This window comes from Cannabis sativa, chromosome 4 (assembly GCF_029168945.1).
Source record: "Cannabis sativa cultivar Pink pepper isolate KNU-18-1 chromosome 4, ASM2916894v1, whole genome shotgun sequence".
NCBI lineage: Eukaryota > Viridiplantae > Streptophyta > Magnoliopsida > Rosales > Cannabaceae > Cannabis > Cannabis sativa.
Genome location: NC_083604.1, coordinates 54123245 through 54142896, shown reverse-complemented (window position 1 = coordinate 54142896; position 19652 = coordinate 54123245).

Below are 19652 nucleotides of genomic sequence, written 5' to 3'. Positions count from 1 at the left end.
TATTTTCAAATAAGCGGCATTAGTAAGTTTTTCTTTGATCACAATCTGACCAGACTAGCTCTTGGTTACGCAGGCTGTTCAGACTAGTATGGACGCCAGGCGAAATACCAGGAGCCAGGGCAATTCGGTTGGATCTAATGTTGGTCAGGGAGCTCAAAATCCCCCAAATGTCCGTGGCCGAGGTAGAGGTCTCAGGGGCAGGGCACGTGGCCGGGGTGACGTTAACCCGCCACAGGTTGCCCAAGCTGCCCAAGATGCTCAGGATACCCAAAATTGGGAAAATAGGTTTGCAGCAATGCAAGCCCGAATTGAGGAACAAGATAATGAAATTCAACGGTTACGTCAGCAGGGTGCTCCCGCAATGCCTGCTCCAGAAATTCCAGTGGCACCTGCCCCTACTGTTCAGGGCGAACCAGTGGTGGCAGTGAATCGGATGGAACCCCTGTATGAAAGGTTCCGCAAGCAAGCACCTCCAGTTTTTCTGGGAGGTCCTGATGTCATGAAAGCCGAGCAATGGCTATCAGTAATTACTAGAATCCTGAACTTTATGGGTGTCACCGGAAATGACAGGGTGGTCTGTGTCACTTTCCAGTTTCAAGAAGATGCACTGGTCTGGTGGGACATGGTGTCTATGATACATGATGTCACGATAATGACCTGGGAAAAGTTCCAGGAACTTTTTAATGCAAAATATTACAATGAAGCAGTTACGAGTGCCAAGAGAAAGGAATTTACTCATCTGACTCAGAAAGAAAATATGAGTGTTACTAAATATACAACGCAATTTGACCGATTGGCGAGGTTGGCCTCGGGAATTGTGCCAACTGACTTCAGCAAGAAAGAAAAATATCTAGATGGATTAAATGCGAAGATCAGACATGACCTGATGATTACTACTGACGATAGAACCACCTATGCTGAAATGGTGGATAAGGCATTGCGAGCTGAGGGCGCAGTGGGATGCATGATAGAGTCTGGTGGGACTCCAGTGGTTGGCGGGACTCCTACCCCTCCTGCATCAGGTTTTAGCAGGGGAGGTAGTGGTTCGGCCATGGACCAGAAAAGAAAGGCATCCACTACAACCAGTGGCTCAGGTCAGAACAAGAGGTTCCGGGGGAACTAGGGTCGGGGCAATCGCCAGAGTGGTACCGAGCCCTGATACACTTACCCAGAGGTTGTAACCATCTGGGGGAGTGTAAAGGGCAAGGATGCTTTCAGTGTGGCATTCCAGGGCATTACAAGAGAGATTGTCCCCAGCTCAGAATTGAGGCACCGAAGGCTGCAGCAAAACCCATTCCAGCTAGGGTGTTTGCGTTAACTCAGGCTGATGCAGAAGCCAGCCCCTCTGTGGTAACAGGTCAGCTCTCGGTCAACAACTCTTATTTCTCTGTGTTGTTTGACTCTGGAGCCACTCATTCTTATGTGGCGGCTAGAGTTTTTAGTAAATTGGATAGACCGCATGATAGTTATGAATCAGGATTTGGAACCCTACTGCTTGGCGAAGAGTTAGTTATCTCCAAAAGGTGGATTAGGTCTATGCCAATCAGAGTAGAAGATAGAGAGTTGAGCAGTGATTTGATAGAGATGAATTTAGTGGATTTTGATATCATACTGGGAATGGATTTCTTATCCAAATATTCAGCCAGTATTGGCTGTAAGAGGAAGATGGTAATCTTCCAACCTGAAGGCGAAGAACCGTTTGTTTTTGTTGGTTCGGTTCAGGGATCTCGGATCCCGGTGATTTCGGCCTTATCAGCTAAAGAATTGTTGTGTGATGGATGTCTAGGGTTTCTGGCCGTGGTAGTTGATACCATTCGGCCAGATACTGTTCGGCCAAAAGACATCAAGGTGGTTCGGGAATTTCTAGATTTTTTTCCTGAAGAACTTCCAGGTTTACCACCTCAGCGGGAAATTGATTTCATAATTGACTTGGCACCGGGAGCGGAACCGATTTGCAAGGCTCCTTACAGAATGGCTCCAGCAGAACTTAAAGAATTAAAAATTCAACTTCAGGGATTGCTTGACTTAGGGTTTACCCGACCCAGTGTGTCACCCTGGGGAGCTCCAGTACTATTTGTTAAGAAGAAAGATGGATCTTTGCGGATGTGCATTGACTACCGGGAATTGAATAAGCTAACAATCAAAAATAAATATCCTTTACCTAGGATAGACGATCTTTTTGATCAACTTCAGGGGAAGACTGTCTTTTCAAAGATTGATCTCCGATCGGGCTATCATTAGTTGAGAATCCGAGAGGAGGATATTCCAAAGACAGCTTTCCGCACTAGGTATGGACATTACGAATTTCTGGTTATGTCTTTTGGACTGACCAATGCTCTTGCAGCTTTCATGGACTTGATGAATAGGGTATTCAAGGATTTCCTCGATATTTGCGTTATTGTATTTATTGACGACATCATTGTCTACTCTCAATCAGAAGAGGAGCACGAGCAACATCTCCGGATGGTTCTACAGCGACTTCGAGAACATAAGTATATGCCAAATTCAAGAAGTGCAAATTTTGGCTGTCACAGGTGTCTTTTCTAGGGCACATTGTTAGTGAAGAAGGGATCAAAGTGGATCCAGGAAAGATAGAATCCGTCAGGGATTGGCCAAGACCGAAAACAGTAACTGAAGTTAGAAGTTTCTTGGGTCTGGCGGGCTACTATTGTTGGTTTGTTGAAGGCTTTTCTAAAATTTCAACACCCTTAACCGAGCTCACCAAAAAGAATCAGCGTTTTATATGGTCAGATAAATGTGAGGCTAGTTTTCAGGAGCTGAAACAGAGGTTGATTACAACTCCAGTGCTAGCTTTGCCTTCTGACAAAGAAAAGTTCGTGGTTTATTGTGACGCATCCAGACAGGGTCTGGGTGTTGGATATATTTTACCAGGATCTAGATTTACTAACAAGTATGTTTCATTAACATCCTAATATGAATTCTAAAACAATGAAATAAACACATATAAAGTTTAGGAAACCTTACATTGGGTGCAGCAGAATATAATGACTCCTTCCGTTCAGATATTTAGCCCTTGATTCCTTTCTGTAGCAGAGCATTATCAATATCTGAACCTGGATCTCTTTCTCTCCTTCCTTTGATGCTGATTCTCCTTCTTGTTGGTTGATTTTCCACAGTCTTACACACTATGATTGAGATACCACTTGATGTGTGTGGGCACTCACTCATTCACTCAAGGAATTCGAAATTTAGAGAAGAAAAGAAGAGAGAAGGTGATTTCGGCTGTAAAGAATAGGAGGCTCAATTTCATCTAACAAAGTTCACAAAGTTAAGTGTGAATGAGAGCCATCACTATCTATTTATAGGTAACCACCTAGGTTTAGGTTAGAATTATTTGGCATTAAAATAATGAAAAAATAAATGATAAAACCCATAAAGTGTGGCCGGCCATGGGCTTGGATAATGGGCCTCACTTATGCAATTTTGCTGTTTTATCATTCCTGCATCTGATTTTCTCAAAAATGCCAATTTTCAAATTCAACCATTTAAATGCCAATTCTAATTATTTAATAACTAAAATTAATTATTAAATAATATTATCATTTAATATATTTATTAATTAGACATATAAAGTCTCTTAATTAATAAATAAACCTAGAATCTCTTTTCTTTACAATTTCGCCCTTGCTTAGTGAAAATAGTCTAACTTTAGAATTATAATTGATTAATCAAAATCAATTAACTGAGTTTTACAAGCAGTATGGTCTCAACTAGTATGGGGACCATGGGTCTATATATCCGAGCTTCCAATAAGTAGATCAAGAATTTATATCTTAAATTCACTGACTTATTAATTCTTCGTTGAATCCACGCATAGAACTTAGAATTGCACTCTCAGAACATAGAACGCTCTATATGTTCCACGATATAGACACGTCATTAGTTATCCATTGTTATAACCCTAATGTGGTCAATGATCCTCTATATAGATGATTTACACTGTAAAGGGATTAAATTACCGTAACACCCTACAATGTATTTTATCCTTAAAACACTTAACCCTGTATAAATGATATTTCAGCTAATTGAAATGAGATCTCCACCATTTATTTTTGTTTGGTTAAGCTCGAAGGAAATCATCCTTTACTTTCTATTCGCCAGATAGAAGCTATAGATTCCATATTTATGTTAGCGCTCCCACTCAATTGCACTACCGTGTTCCCAAAATGTACGTATCACCCTGACCCAAAAGTAGGCTTAACTAACAAATCAAAGAACACAAATAACACTCTTGAGATTGAACCTAATCATATCAGGATTAAGATCATTTGATCTAGGATCAACATGTGATATTGAATTGAATAGATATTACGGTAAATTCTAATATATCTAATCAAAGTTCAATATCGGTCCCTTCAGATGTATACTCCATACATCCGATGCTGGTAAACTTTGCCAATGTCCTGGAAAGGACATAACACTCATCCAAGGTGTAAGAATACCTATCGCTGATTATACCATGTCAGTCTAAATCCAGTGCTCTGACAAATCAGGGAATAAACTTTCGAACATATAATTAAGATTATATTCCACTGTGTTGACAACACTATAATCATTAACAAATTGATATGATCTGGACTTAAATAGAATTCATACATTATGTAAATAATCATGAAATAAATCATGTGAACCATGCAACATTAAATGTTATTTTCTGATCTATATTAATAAGTAAATCTGATTATATTGAAATGAGTTTTATTTTTGGCATAAAACCCAACACTGGGATGTGTGCTGATGCAAGCCGATCGAGTTATCGCTTATGCCTCCCGTCAGTTGAAAGATTATGAACAGCGATACCCGACTCATGACCTAGAACTTGCCGCAGTAGTGTTTGCTTTAAAAATTTGGCGGCATTACCTCTATGGGGAAAGATGTGAAATATATACCGACCATAAAAGTCTCAAATATTTCTTCACACAGAAGTATTTGAATATGAGACAGAGATGTTGGTTGGAGTTAGTCAAGGATTACGATTGTGAGATTCTTTATCACCCTGGGAAGGCCAATGTAGTGGTCGATGCCCTGAGCAGAAAGGGTCCCGGGCAGGTAGCTAGCATGATTCAAATCTCACCTCAAATATAGCAGAGGATATGATTAGGGCTAGCATTGAGTTTGTTGTAGGCAAGCTTCACAACTTGACGTTGCAATCTGATCTGCTAGAACGAATTAAAGCTGCTCAGTTTACTGATCTCGAGTTAGTTAAAGTCAGAGAGGAAGTTTCGGCTGGCCAAGCCAAAGACTTTACAGTCTCAGATAGTGGAATGTTGTTATTTAAGACTAGAGTTTGTGTTCCTAATAGTATGGAACTCAGAAATGAAATTCTCGAAGAGGCTCATACCACTCCCTATTCTCTGCATCCCGACACCACCAAGATGTATCAAGATTTGAAACCCTACTTCTGGTGGAGCGGAATGAAGAAGAATGTGGTAGAATTCGTATCGAAATGCCTAACTTGCCAGCAGATTAAGACTGAACATCAGAGACCAACAGGGTTGTTACAGCCTTTAACCCTACCTCAGTGGAAGTGGGAAGACATCGCAATGGACTTTGTGGTTGGATTACCTAGAACCACAGGTTTATTTGACTCAATTTGGGTAGTGGTGGACCGATTTACGAAATCTGCTCACTTTCTACCAGTTAGAACAACCTTTACAGTGGATCAGTACGCAGATCTGTATGTCAAGGAAATAGTAAGGTTGCACGGTGTGCCAAAATCCATAGTTTCAGATAGAGATCCGAAGTTCACTTCAAAGTTTTGGCAAAGTTTACAACGGGCTATGGGTACCAAACTGAGGTTCAGTACAGCTTTCCATCCTCAGACAGATGGACAATCCGAAAGGACAATCCAAATACTGGAGGATATGTTACGAGCCTGTGTTATGGATTTTGAAGGCACATGGAGTAAGTACCTACCATTGATAGAATTTTCATACAGTAACAGTTACCAAAGTACAATAGGGATGGCTCCCTATGAACTGTTGTATGGCAGAAAGTGTAGATCTCCCATCCATTGGGATGAGACAGGGGAGAGGAAATACTTAGGTCCAGATTCAGTGCAACGGACCAATGAAGCAATTGAGAAGATTAAAGCCAGAATGCTTGCTTCTCAAAGCAGGCAGAAAAGTTATGCAGATCCAAAACGTAGAGATGTAGAATTTCAAGTAGGGGATCATGTGTTCTTACGGGTGTCTCCTATGAAGGGAATCAAGCGTTTCGAGAAAAGAGGCAAGTTATGCCCTAGGTTTACCGGACCTTTTGAGATTCTCGAGAAAGTTGGACAAGTGGCATATCGTTTAGCTTTGCCTCCAGCTCTTTCAACAATTCACAACGTATTTCATGTCTCGATGTTGAGAAGATACGTTTCAGACCCAGCTCATGTACTTAGTTATGAGAATCTTGAGCTACAACCGGATATGTCCTATGAGGAACAACCAGTTCAGATCCTTGACAGAAAGGATAAAGTTCTTTGGAATAAGACCATAGCTTTGGTCAAAGTACTCTGGAGAAACAGCAAGGTGGAGGAAGCAACCTGGGAGTTAGAATCCGATATGAAAGCTCAATATCCAGAGTTATTCACGTTAGATTTCGAGGACGAAATCCTTTTAAGGGGGATAGTTGTAAAGGCCTCTTAGCTTTAATTTAGAAATTAGCAAATAATTAGGAGTTAATTATGAGAATTATTTATTTATGCTTAATTATTAAATTATGATGATTTATTTGAATTCAGAATGCATTTTTATGTCACATATAGAAATTTCATAATTTTGCTTATTTTGGTGCCCGACAATATTGGAACGCGGTGTATGGCTTTTAGAATCACATCTTAGTATTTTTTTAGTATAGCGGGACAATAGTTAGACTTTTGGAGTGTCGGGAATAAACAGAATTTTAGAGTTTCCCAAAATACCCCTAAGTACCCCTTTTATGCCTTTTAGTGTGGGAAGGGCAAAATGGTCTTTTTGCCCATTCTTATTTTGTCTTATGTGAGTTTTAATTAAGTTAATTAAATTAGTTTTTTTAAGTTATATTGGCTGAAATGGTTTAATAAAATAAGGTTTATTTATTCATTTTTCAAAAAAAAATAGAAAAGATTAGAAAAATTGGAAAATTCTCTCTTTCATTCTCTCTCTCTCTCACGAAATCCCTAAGCAGCTAGGGTTTTGAAAGTTTTGTCTTCAATCTTGCCATTTTACAGCAGTTTTTAGTGATTACAAGCAAGGGTAAGCTTCTAGACAACCTTCCTTTAGTTTTCTTGAAATTTAAGTTATGAAATCATGCATGTTTTGAGAGTTTGAGTCCTTTATTTGCTGTTGATGTTTGATTTAAGTTTCTGCAATTAAATTATGATAGAATATGTTGATTTAGGCTTGAATTGTTAGTTTTTTGAAGCTTTAGTCAAGCTTTGAGTTTTAGAACTCAAGCTTGAAGCTTTAATGGTGAATTTTGATTCTAAGCTTTGTTTGTTGTTCTGTTGCTTGGAAAATGTCTATTGGGGTCTAATATGCAGGTCTGGAAAGTTTGGTTGAGTTTGGAAACGTTTTAGTTGGGGGTTTGATTATTGTTGGTTTTCTGGGTAAACCCAGCTAACCGGTTTTACACTGCTTGTAAAACCGATTACCCGGTTTTTGCAGCAGGGGGTGAAACCAGTTTTTTTAGCTAGTCATTTTGTGTTAGTTTCAGGTTTTCAGGCAGTTTATGTTGGGTTTTATGCCCTAAATAAAACTCATTTCAATATAATCAGATTTACTTATTAATATAGATCAGAAATAGCATTTAATGTTGCATGGTTCACATGATTTATTTCATGATTATATGTATATAATGTATGAATTCATCTGAAACCCTTTTCACATACTTGATCCTGTTTATTGTGCTGTCAACACATTGGAAAGTAAACATGACTATGTGAATAAAGTTTCCTAGATTTATCAGACATAGGGTTTTACTGATATGATAATCTACAACAGAGTTTACTTGCATTTGGAGAAGTGCTATGTTCTTTCCAGAGCATTGGTTAAAGTAAAGCTCAGGTTGGGTGCATGGAGTATGCATCGGAAGGGACCGATATTGAACTTTGACTTAGATTTATTAAACTTACCGTAATATCTATTCAAGTCAATATCGCCTAGTTGATCCTAGATCAAATGTTCTTAATCCTGTTATGATTAGGCTCAATCTTGAAAGGCTATTCGTGTTCTTTGATTTGTTAGTTAAGCCTACTTTTAGGTCAGGATGATACGTACATTTTGGGAACACGGTAGTGCAATTGAGTGGGAGCGCTAGCATAAACATGGAATTTATAGCTTCTATCTGGCGAATAGTAAGCAAAGGATGATCTCCTTCGAGCTTGACCAAACGAACATAAATGGTGGAGTACTCATTTCACATAAGCTGAAATATCATTTATACGGGGTCAAGTGTTTTAAGGATAAAATACATTGTAGGGTGTAACGGTAATCTAATCCCTTTACAGTGTAGATCATTCATATAGAGGATCATTGATTACATTAGGATTATAACAATGGATAACTAATGATGCGTCTATATGGTGGAACATATAGAGCATTCTATATACTTAGAGTGCAATTCTGAGTTCTATGCGTGGATTCAACGAAGAATTAATAAGTTAGTGAATTTTAGTGCTAAATTCTTGATCTACTTATTGGAAGCTCGGTTATATAGACCCATGGTCCCCGCACTTGTTGAGATAATATTGCTTGTAAGACTCATATAATTGGTTTTGATTAATCAATTATAATTCTCAATTTAGACTATGTCTATTTGTGAAATTTTCACTAAGTAAGGGCGAAATTGTTAAGAAAGAGTTTTAGGGACGTATTTGTTAATTATGATACTTTGTATGGTTCAATTAATAAATATGATAAATGACAATATTATTTAATAATTATTTATAGTTATTAAATAGTTAGAATTGTCATTTAAATGGTTGAATTAGAAAATTGGCGTTTTTGAGAAAATCAGATGCAGAAAAGGTAAAACTGCAAAATTGCAAAAAGTGAGGCCCAAATCCACTAAGCATGGCCGACCACTTTTGTAGGCAATTTAAGCTGATATTTTCATTATTTTAATGCCAAATAATTCAAACCTAACCCTAGTAAAATGCTATAAATAGATAGTGAAGGCTTCAGGAAAATTACACTTTTCTTCTGACATTTCTGATTCAGAAAAAACTGAGCCTTCTCTCTCCCTATCTGGCCGACCACTTCCTCTCTCTTTCTTCCCTCTTGAATTTCGAAATCCTTAGTGTATGAGTAGTGCCCACACACAGCAAGTGATACCTCAACCATAGTGAGGAAGATCGTGAAGAAAGACTTTGAGCAAGAAGGAGTTTCAGCATCAAAGATTCAGAGAAAGAGATCCAGGTTCAGATATTGATAACGCTCTGCTACAGAAAGGAATCAAGGGCTAGATATCTGAATGGAAGGAGTCATTATATTCCGCTGCACCCAATGTAAGGTTTTCTAAACTTTATATGTGTTTATTTCATCGTTTTAGAAAGTTCATATTTAGGATGTTAATAAACATACTTGTGAGTAGATCTAAGATCCTGGTAAAATAATTTCCAACAACTGGTATCAGAGCCATGGTAATTGATTTGCTTGCAAGAAATTTGGACTTTAAAACGATTGTTTGATGTTTTTTGGATGGTATCATGTTGTATTGAGTGTTATTTGATGATTGATTGATGTGTGTGAATTTTCGTGAAAAATAATTGAATATCTGTTTCTGGAATTATTTTTATTGGATAGTATGGAAAAAATTAAGCAAGTTACTTTTTTACAGAACTCAATTTCGATTTAATTTGAATTAGTTATGATTTTTTGATGATTCGAAAAAATCGGAGTTGTGCTGAAATTCTCATGGGCGCGCGAAAACTGTCCGTACAGCTCGCAAATTTTTCGTTTTTCTTCGATTTTTCATGCTTTTTCATGGAATTAACTTCCGATTTTTTGTGTAATTCTGTATTTATATTATTACTATTCCTAATTAAATTCTAATTATCATAATGAATTAATTTAATATTTTTTAAAATTTAATTCAAGATATTAGTGTAATTTGAATTTAAAAATAGTTAGTATCTATCTTTTTTGCTTAATAATCTTTCTTATTTTTAAATTTGATTATATCTTATCTTATTTTTAAATTCAAGGTCAGATTTTAAATTTTTAAATAATTTGACCTTATTTAAATTTAAAATAAGATAACTATAATCATGTAATTTTAAATAGATGTAAGATATTTTGCTAACTTTTAAATTTTGTTATTTTCTTTATTTAAATTACATTTAAAATCTGAAAAAGATATTCATTTATCTTTTTTTTTTTTAATTTTTTATTTAATTTTTATTTATAAAATAACATTTAAATTTTAAAAGTAGTTAGCAAATTTTGAAATGATATTTAGGTTGGTTGAAACTTAATTTTTCAAAATTGTAGGTTTAATTTTAAATTTAAATTTTAATTTTTTTAAATTTCGAATTTTTCAAATTTTTTTAAAAAAATTTCGAAAAATATTTTTTTTTATTTAATTAATTATTTCAAAATTAATTATTTAATTTAAAATTAAATAAATCCTACATCACTCTATCCAGCTAACCTTGTTGCATGAGTATGTGTTTTAGCTTGTTTGTAAGTTTTCAAAACCTATTATTACTTGATTGCAAATAGCCATGGTTACTTTTTGCCAGATCTAATGAACTGATGGCTCCCTTGGTCAAGTAAATAATTTGTAACAGGTATATTTACAATCTTCTTTCATCTGTGTATGACCTAGCAACATGATAGGACCCATCCAAAGTGTGCCTGTGTGAGCCTATGTGTTTAATTTCATTATAGATGCATATAGGTTGTTGTTGCTAAATAAAATGTCATAGTTCTTGATAGATTTTATTTAGGCCCATTTAGTTTTTGGGCCTATTCAATTAATAACAGTTGTTCATTTTAAGGTTAAATTCCTCTCTTTTGGGCCTTGTGTGAGAGTTGGGAGCCATAGTAGTGGGTACGACATACTGAACCCAGGGAGCCATTTGCCTAATTTGAACAACTGTACTAGGTTAATCACACTAGTTTAACCTAATAAAATTGATTAGCAACATAATTAATTTCATTTATTTTGAAATTAATTTAAGAAAACCATAGTTTAAAGAATTTTATATTCTAAGCTAAACTATATGTATTTTCTTGTATTTAATTAAATATAGAATTATAACCATCTAGATTCTTTCTGAAGCTTAATTTAAATTTTTTCATTAAATATTCCTATTTAAGTTGATATTTAGTTATCTACAACTAACCAACTTAAATGTGAATATCTTTTGGATTTAAAATTTCAAAATTAAGTTGAGGAATTTTAGGCATTGGTTATTAAGATTCTTTAGATATTTTTTAAGTTAATATCTTTTCGAATATTAACTTAAAATAGAATATTTTAAATATTTTTTAAGTTAATATCTTTTCGAATATTAACTTAAAATGGAATATTTTTTAAATTAAGTGGTTACAACTTAATTTTTGATATTTAATTAAATTTAAATTTGAAAATATTTATGTTCTAGATTTTATCTAATACAACTTAAATTAGATATTTTTTCAAATTTTGTGGGAAAGATACTTAGTCAAAGAAGATATTTTCTAGATAGTTATTTCTAGACTACTTATTATTTCTAATATTAAATAGGAAAAATTATACATTGTGAAATTAATTATTTAAATAATTAATTTTGGTACAATTTATTTTAAGTATATTTTTCCTAGTATTAAACTAGAAATTAATAATTAAGCCTTCTCTACACTTAATTATTTATTTCTTGAATTTAATACATTTCATTAATTTGAAAATTAAATATCTAAGTTGATTTTCATCATGATACTTAAATATTTCTTTTTCATGACACTTAATTAAATAGAAAATTATTTTTGGTTGAAATTTATTTTTTCAACTAAATTTAAATAATTTTCAAAATATATTTTTTCTTTATTTTATTAATCAAATTTCGAAATTGCATTTCTTAAATGCTGGAATTTTGAATTTTATTTGAAAAATAGATTAAAGGTGTAAATTATTTATTTTAATTTTGGACCAACTTAAATCAATGATTTTTTCATTAATTGATTAATTTAAAATAAATGAATTAAAATATATTATTAGAAATTGAATTAATTAGTCAAAGGAAAATCTAGATAGGTGATATTTTTGCTTGAAGTATTTTTCTAGTGTATTTAATTAAATAGAAAATTAATATTTAAGTTGATTTTCATCATCATACTTAAATATTTGAAAATTTTCTTATATATTTAATTAAATAGGAAAATTATATTTTTTGTTGTAAATTAATTTTATTAATTTTGGGCTAACATTAAATTAGATTAATTTTTTCAGGATTTATTTTTAATTTTAACATGCATTTTCGAAAATTATATCCTTAAATATTTTAATTTTTCAAAATGCAATATATATTTATAGAAAATTAAATTTGAGTTGTAAATTAATTTAAATTAATTTTGTAACAACTTAAATTGAATATTTTTCTAAATATTTATTGGAAATTATTACTAAGATGGAAATAATTCATATTATTTTCATATCCATCTAAGTAAAATTTATAAATATTAAATTAAAATTTATATTTAGAATTTTTCATTCTAAATTGGAAATTTTAATTAAATAAATATATATTTAAAATAAATAGAATAAATAAAGAGAATCAAAGAAAATACAACTCTCTTTAAATAATGAGCTTTATTATTAAGATATTCGATCTCCATTGTTGGTTTTACATCGCGTTTGTTTTAGTGAGTAATCCTCCCTAATGGAGGAACGTTCATTAGCAATTTCGCACCGTTTAATCTCGAAAGATAAGTAGTTTGTAAGTGTTTTATATGGTATGGATCACCCTAATGGTGACGACCATATTTTACTTGCAAATTGCGAAACAATGGTGGAAGCTCATAAGATAGAATTGTCTTGACTCTCGCCTAAACGGGACAACGCTGAATTCCAATCTTGATCGAATAAAAGGTTGCTAGAATGTTTAACATTTTAGATGAGCTGACAACTCTATTCAATGGATGGTAGCTTTGACCCTCGCCTAAACGTGACACTGATATCAGTTTGTTGAAAACCTTGGAAATTATTTAGGGTTGTAAGTTTTAGTATTTTCACTTGTCATTCCTACTTGCTATATGTTTATAATTTCTGAATTGTGTATGAATTTATATTGAACCATGTTATTTTCTGTTATTAAGTTGTAGTTTAATTTCGAATCTTCATTGTTGGTCTAACTTGTTTTGTTTATCTAATGAGATAAATCCCTAGTGGATTTTCACCATTAGACATACATAATAGTGTTAGATCTCGAAAGATAAATATTTTATATGCGACATCTAGCTGTTCATCAATTGATGACACCTTAGACTAGTATTTTTACGATATGAAACAAGAAGATTGTATAAATAAGATTACTTTGTCTTTCGCTAATCGAAGCATCGTTGGATTCTTATTTAAACAACGAAATTATCCTAATTCCTCTTAGCTCATTCATTTCGAATTAGCTCAATAACATATCATTGGATGAATGGTCTATATATCATTTAATGTCATTATATTTTCTCTTAAGAAATTAAATGACACATATGATTATAATCCCGAAATTCTATTCCCAATTGATATAAATCCTCAATCTTAGAAATCTCCTACTTGTATGGGCAAATCTGACTTAGAGTTAAATTAGTAGTGGTGGTCCAAGATAGAATTACTCATTATATTTGGTATAAATTTAAGTCTTTGACTTTAATTTTAGATTGCAGATAGAAATTTTCTTATATTTCTAATTCCAGAATACAATACAGTTACACTTTCTAAAGTGTTTAATATCAATCTTCTGTTAATGGATTCAAACTGTATGGAATATGAGTTAGGTATTCTGTGACCAGGATCCACTTGCAGTATTCTATGAACTCATTGATGTAACTATACCTAAGTCATCAAAAGACTCAACCACATTTTTTTATTAATCTATGGCATTTGTATCTTGATCATAGTGGATTTGACAAGATCAATCTCTGCAAAGAGTTAATATGCCTATATCCAATGAAAGTAGTTCATCTCATTCGCAGATGGATGTACATTCAGGGGTGGATATGAGTTTTTCGTTGTATTCTTAAAACGATAACTCTAGATTATACCTTATGCAAAGAAATTTGAAATGTTTGAAAAATTTCATTAATGTCTAGCAATGGTTAAAACCATTAAGGTAAGTGGTTAAAGATCTTGCGAACTGATAGGGGTGGAGAAATAGTTAGTAGATATGCAGTTCAAAGATCATTAAATTGATTTTTGAATTATATCCAAACTTACCTCCCCAGAAATTTCGAGATGCATATTGATGATTAGTTACTAGTCGTTGCCTAATTCCTTCTATGGTAATACAATTTCAGAATGATGTAATGGTTGTATACTTAATGTAAATCATTACTAGATTCATGGATGACCTAATCAAAATCTTAAGAAAAGCTAGAACTGTTAACCATGGTTTGTTAGCTATTCTAAGTGATTAGGGGTGGACTATCCCATAGTCAATAGATAAGAAAGTGTTTGTTCAAACGAATACTACTTTTCTAAGACAATGACTAAGTCTGAAAATAAAGTAGCAAATAAAGGAGATATTTATTTCTTGATTCCAAAAGTGTTCTATCATCTTATTTGATATATGATGATCCCACTGTCACAACCAAAGAGGTTAATACCGTTTAGTTTTCTTAGACATAATTCACGGTACCTTGTCGTAGTGGGAGAGTTTCTAGGAACTCACCTTCTTATGACTTGGGAGACACTAGTGATTAAAATCCATTGTGAGTTTAAACAAGTAATGGTTTGTCAAGATAAGAAACTAAGAAGAAAAGCCAATAGAACTATGGTTTAATCCATTCACATGGAATAACCTAAAGTTTTCTATTACAAGGACATAAAAGGAAATTTTCGTTTATAAGTCCATTCAATGGACTTAACAAAACTTCCTGTTCCTAGTATTATAGGTTTGAGTTTATCTAAACCTATGGCTTGTGGTATACCTGGTAATTACTTACTCTAATGCAAGCAACTTACTTTAGTGAGATGCTGAAGCATTCTTTCTAATGACAATCTATAGAAGCTTCACAACTTCTTAAACATAGATTTTATTTATCTAAGGAAAAGTTTCAACTATTCCAGAAAAGACAAAGCCATGAAAGAATTTCTTACATCAACAGTGAAAGGTCTCAGATATGCTTTTGTATGCCTTAGACCAGACACCTGCTGTTGAGTGGGAGTAATGAGTAGGTATCAGATTAATCCAGGAGAAGAACATTGGAAGACAATAAAGTAAATCTTAAGATAAAGAAGAGGAACTATATGTTAGTCTATAAGGGTGTGTTTAAAACTCTTAGACTACACCACATCAGATTTCGAAATTTGCCTTTGTGCTAGAAAATCTTTCTGATAAGATGGTGATTACTCTGGGGGTGGAATAGTGATTTTGGAGAAGTGTAAAAACCTATCTGAAGTCTCTAGGTCTACCAGAAAGGGACTGAATGTTAAAGTTGCAGGAAAGGTGCTTATTCAGTCTTAAGGAAAGTTCTATACATTTTTGGCACCATTCCAAATTGCCTAAACTACTAGTGTTAATTTCCTAATTAACCAAAAGTAGTTGCCAAAGGTATGTATAGAATCCAGTATCCCAAGAGAGTAGACATATAGAGAGGAATTTCACATTATCAATAATTTTGTGATTAAGGAAGAGTAATGGTGGATAAAAGGTTGTGGTTAATTCAACCTTTCAGATCCTATTACGAGGAGTTTACTACTACTACACTTGATTTGTATATCGAGGTGTTGAGATTATTTGAAACGCACTTTTTGTTTTATATTAGTGCAAGTGGGAGTTTGTTGGGTTTTATGCCCTAAATAAAACTCATTTCAATATAATCAGATTTACTTATTAATATAGATCAGAAATAACATTTAATATTGCATGGTTCACATGATTTATTTCATGATTATATGTATATAATGTATGAATTCATCTGAAACCCTTTTCACATACTTGATCCTGTTTATTGTGCTGTCAACACATTGGAAAGTAAACATGACTATGTGAATAAAATTTCCTAGATTTATCAGACATAGGGTTTTACTGATATGATAATCTACAACAGAGTTTACTTGCATTTGGAGAAGTTCTATGTTCTTTCCAGAGCATTGGTTAAAGTAAAGCTCAGGTTGGATGCATGGAGTATGCATCGGAAGGGATCGATATTGAACTTTGACTTAGATTTATTAAACTTACCGTAATATCTATTCAAGTCAATATCGCCTAGTTGATCCTAGATCAAATGTTCTTAATCCTGTTATGATTAGGCTCAATCTTGAAAGGCTATTCGTGTTCTTTGATTTGTTAGTTAAGCCTACTTTTAGGTCAGGGTGATACGTACATTTTGGGAAAACGGTAGTGCAATTGATGTTGGAAGTTATTTTACCAGGATCTTAGATCTACTCACAAGTATGTTGATTTAACAACCTAAATATGAACTTCTAAAACGATAGGAAATTAAACACATAAGAGTATCAGAAATCTTACAGTGATTGCAACGGAATATATGTCTCCTCCCACTCAGATCTCTAACCCTTGATTCCTTTCTGTAGCAGAGTATAATCAAGATCTGAGCCCGATAGTCCTTTGTTGTTTCTGAATTCTACACAGCCTTCCTCACTATGATTGAGGTATTACTTGATGTGTGTGGGCACTACTCTAGCACTTATACATTTCGAAACAGTGAAGGAAGAGAGAGAGAGAGAGTGGCGGCTCAGAGAGAATTTTCTGAGAGAAAATTCTTTCAGAATAATGTTGTGAAAAGGTTGTACAGTTGTGTTCAACTCTGAAGCCTTTGCCTTCTATTTATAGAAGACCACCCAGGGCTATGATTGACATTTGGAATTGAAAAAATCAAAGAGAAAAGGAAGCTAAGTGGGCGGCCTAGGCATTGTGGAAACAAGGCTTGCCACTTTTCCAACTTTCCTTTTCCTACACTGATAGTTTCCTGTTTTGTCAAAAACTGCCAATTCCTTTGTTCAACCACATAAATGTCAAATCTAATTATTTAATAATTAAAGTTAATTATCAAATAATATATTGTCATTTATTTTTTTAATAATGAAACTAATTAAAGTTTCCTAATTAATAAATATGCCCTTCAAAATCTCTATTTACTGTTTTGCCCTTAATAAGTGATAAATTCTCAAATAGACAAGTCTATCTTGAGAATTTTTAATTGATTAATTAAAATCAATTAAATGAGTCTTACAAGTAATATCATCTCAACTAGTGAGGGGACCATGGGTCTATATATCCGAGCTTCCAATAAGCAGATCTAGAATTTACCACTTAAATTCACTGACTTATTAATTCTTCGTTGAATCCACACATAGAACTCAGAATTGCACTCTCAGTATATAGAATGCTCTATATGTTCCACCATATAGACACATTATTAGTTATCTATTGTTATAATCCTAACGTGATCAATGATCCTCTATATGGATGATTTACACTGTAAAGGGACTAAATTACCGTAACACCCTACAATGTATTTTATCCTTAAAACACTTAACCTTGTATAAATGATATTTCAACTAAGTGAAATGAGTACTCAATCATTTATCTCGTTTGGTTAAGCTCGAAGGAAATCACCTTTTGCTTACTATTCGCCAGATAGAAGCTATAGATTCCATATTTATGTTAGCGCTCCCACTCAATCGCACTACCGTGTTCCCAAAATGTATGTATTGCCCAGACTAAAGATTAAGCTTAACTAACAAATCAAAGAACACGAATAATACTCTTGAAATTGAGCCTAACCATATCAGGATTTCGATCATGTGATCTAGGATCAACTTATGATATTGAATTGAATAGATATTTACGGTAAGTTTCAAATCTAATTCAAAGTTCAATATCGGTCCATTCCAATGCATACTCCATGCATCCAACCTGAGCTTTACTTTAACCTATGTTCTGGAAAGAACATAACATTTCTCCAAATGTAAGTAAACTCTGTTGTAGATTGTCATATCAGTAAAACCCAGTGTTCTGATAAATCTAGGAATACTTTATTCACATAGTCATGTTTACTTTCCACTGTGTTGACAACACAATAAACATGATCAAGTATGTGAAAAAGGGGTTTGGATGAATTTATAAATCAAATAGACAAGCAATTGATTAAGTGAACCAAAACATACACAAGTGAATGAAAAATTACTTCTGTTACCTTATTGATATTGAATAATCTGGATTACATTGAAACAGAGTTTTATTTAGGGCATAAAACCCAACAAACTCCCACTTGCACTAATATAAAACAAATCAGTACATTTCAATTAATCCTAAATTCTGACGGTGCTTTTCGAATGAAGTTACTGCCAAGACTTTGGTGAATGGATCAGCCAAGTTATCCTGCGTATCCACTTTCTCCACCAGTACATCCCCTCTTCCCACATATTCTCTGATAATATGATACTTTCTTTCTATATGCTTACTTCTCTTGTGGCTCCGAGGTTCCTTACTGTTGGCTATAGCTCCAGTGTTATCACAAAGCAGGACTAGAGGCCTTTCCATTCCAGGAACTACACCGAGATTGGTGAAGAACTTCCTAAGCCAGACAACCTCTTTAGCTGCTTTAGCCGCAGCTATGTATTCTGCCTCCGTGGTAGAATCCGAAATCGCAGTTTGTTTAGCACTTCTCCAAACCACTGCTCCACCCCCAAGAGTAAACACCATCCCAGATGTAGATTTCCCGTCTTCAAGACATCCCTGGAAATCTGAGTCTGTATAGCCTAAGGGATTTAAAGCACCACCCTTGTAGACTAATACATAATCTCTTGTACTCATTAAGTATTTCAAAATATACTTAACAACATTCCAATGTACCCGTCCTGGATTTGACTGATACCTGCTCACGATTCCAACTGCATAGCAGATGTCAGGTCTAGTGCATAGCATAGGATACATTAGACTTCCAACTGCAGAAGCATAAGGAATTTTTGCCATGTCTTCTATCTCTTGAGGATCAGTAGGACACTGTTCCTTAGATAGACGGATACCATGTCTAGAGGGCATGTTTGCCCCATTGGTATTGGTCATGGAAAATCTCTCTAGAACTTTGTCAATGTAAGCTGTTTGAGAGAGAGCAAGGGATCTGTTCTTTCGGTTTCTGACAATCTGAATACCAAGAACATAGGCTGCCTCACCCAAGTCTTTCATGTCGAATTGAGTGTCAAGCCATTCTTTGATGTGAGTCATTTTCTTGACATTGTTTCCAATGATCAAAATGTCATCAACATAAAGGACCAGGAATACTACTACTTGGTTTTCCTTGAGTTGGTAAACACAAGGTTCATCTTCATTCTGATGAAAGTCGTAGGTTTTGATGATCTCATCAAACCTTTTATTCCATGAGCGAGAAGCTTGCTTAAGTCCATATATGGACCTATTTAATTTGCAAACTTTATTCTCCTGCCCAGGAAGAACATAACCTTCTGGTTGCTCCATATAGATGGTTTCTTCAAGAAGCCCA